Raw genomic sequence first — 2,392 nt, 5'->3', positions numbered from 1 at the left:
ACACCTGAGCCTTGCGTAGAGCGGGTCAGCTAAAACACAGCTGCGCTGATCTCGTTCTGAATAAACTCGCGTGCCTCAAACCCCTTCTCCGCGATAGCGTCTTCGATTTGCTCGTGGAGGTCCTTCAAGTGATCTTCCACCTCTGATGCGGCGGGCTCATCTGGAGGCACTGCAGGCAACGCAGCGGCCTAGGTGATCGGACGGCCGCAGCACGCTTTCAAGGGCCCTGTTGCTAGCCGAGGCCGCCAGTGAGCCTGTTTGGGGTGCCTGCGTCGCGGGCACGGCATCGTCCAGCCGACGAGCGCGATCCCGATCCTTCTGCAATGCGTCCCATAAGCCGTGCACAGCATCCGCAAGCTCGTCTGTTCGCTGGCTCTCCCTTGGCCGCTGCACGTTCTCCAACACGCAATCCGCGTCGTCTCGGAAAGCCGCCGTCGCCGCCCTGTACAGCTGCTTGACGGTCGCCGCATACCATCACATCCTCTGCCTCGGTGTTAACGAGCTCCTTACGGATGTGCTGCTAGGGACATTGAAGGGTGCGCACGCGCCCGCCAAGGAGCACCACGTACACCTGGGACAGGACCATTTCTTGCTGTAAACTCTTCAGTGCGCTGGGGCCCTGGTGCGCCACCTTCAGATTTTGTGACGGCCGTGGCTTCGGCAGCTGTGGGTGGTGCGATGCAGTCCCTGCACATGCCGAGGCGTTGTCGCGCATCTCAACGGAGCTCCTAGTTGGCCTTCACCTCTCCCGTGAACTCACGCAGGCGATTCTCGAGATCCGTCTTTGCGTGTCAGCGGGCTCACAGAGCCGTTTGTCATGTTTTCCTCAAGTTGTGTAGCCGCTGGCACCTCACGAAAGAGGACGCCAGCCTTTGTCGACTTCTTCTGTGCATCGGCATGAATGGAACCTTGAAGTTAATGGATGAACATCAAGTGCTCCCGCTGGCGCGCTCGTGCATTGGACGCATCCCGCAGCAGAGCACGCTGGCTGTGCCGCGCCTCGTGTCCCTGACGCTGCATGAGCGCTTCCTCGCTGTACTCTTCCAACAAAGGTGCTTCAGGAATGGGGAGAGCTGCCGTAAAACGTTCTGTGCGTGTAGGGGCGGGGGGCTTGTGGAAAATGGGATGTAGTGGGCACCGCCTATGCACAGGCGTTTGGCCTTCCCATGCTCGGCGCCACTTTGCTGCGTTCAAGAGGCACTGGTGGAGGAGCGTGCGCATGCGTCCTCGCACTGCGGGCCTGCCCTGGCAGTGAGGCAACATACGGAGGTTTCCGACTCGCTTGGCAAGCCCAGTGGCATGGCAGCAGCAGCAGCCAGAGATGCGGGAGCCCGCTCTGCCGCCGGACTACCGGAGAACCTCGGCCCGCTCGGGGCCGTAGGAGTGCGTGACTCCGCCAAAACAGCACAGCTTCGCTACCCTCGTACGTGTCTCCGAAGGCGTCCATGTGAACTCACCCCATCCGGTAGTAGTGTCGATAAACGCGCGGGAGTCGGCCCTTGCGGCCACAGCGACAGGCAGCGACGGCAGCGATTGCGACATGGCGCTGTCTTGATGCGCAGCAGAAGCATCGCCGGACCGGGTGCTGACAGTCCCGTCCGTGGTTTCTACTGCAGGAGAGCAAGGAAGTTCGGCGCGTCAATGCGTCCGGCGCCTCTGTTTTTTTTTTTTTTTGGCAACAACCCTTCCCGAGAAGAGTGGAGGCCAGTCGGCGTCCTCTGCCGTCGGCGCTGGCTGATGTTGCTTCGGTACTAGAGCGACGGTGGGCCGAACGCGCGAGGTGCGGAGGCGATTGTCAGTATGTACGTCGTTAACAGTGGCGAAGGCACGACAGGTGTGGTCGGCTCTGTGTCTGTAGGAGTCTGAATCGGGGGTTACCCCGGCGTCTGCACCTCATTCACTTCCGTCTTCGTGACGGCATCAGCAAGCTAGCTGAATATGAGGCGTTCTGATGCTTGCACGACGGTCTGCAACGTGCGCAGTGCAGCATCCGAAACGGAAAGAACACACCGATCTCTTCTCGGTCTGAGCATGCGGCCGAATATGGATACTAAAGCCTACTTTGTGCGTCGTGTGCGTGCATGCATGTGTCCACACGTGGCGAGGCAACTTAGCGCAATCTCGCGATAACGCTCGCTCCTACGAGCGAAGGCAGAAGAGAGAGAACGAGAGGTGGGTGTGCGAATGTGGGCTCTGAGGGAGGAAGGCGTCAGTAACAGGATGGCGGAGACGTCATCAGCGGAAGTGCTGCACCCTCCGCCTGTCTCGCTCTGATGTGCGTTGGCCTTCGTGCACAGCCAACGCCAGTTGTGTGTGTGTGTGTGTGTGTGTGTGTGTGTGTGTGTGTGTGTGTGTGTGTGGTGTGTGGTGTGTGGTGTGTGTGTGTGTGTGT

Source organism: Leishmania donovani, chromosome 17 (assembly GCF_000227135.1).
Source record: "Leishmania donovani BPK282A1 complete genome, chromosome 17".
Taxonomy (NCBI): Eukaryota; Euglenozoa; class Kinetoplastea; order Trypanosomatida; family Trypanosomatidae; genus Leishmania; species Leishmania donovani.
This window is presented reverse-complemented; position numbering follows the sequence as displayed.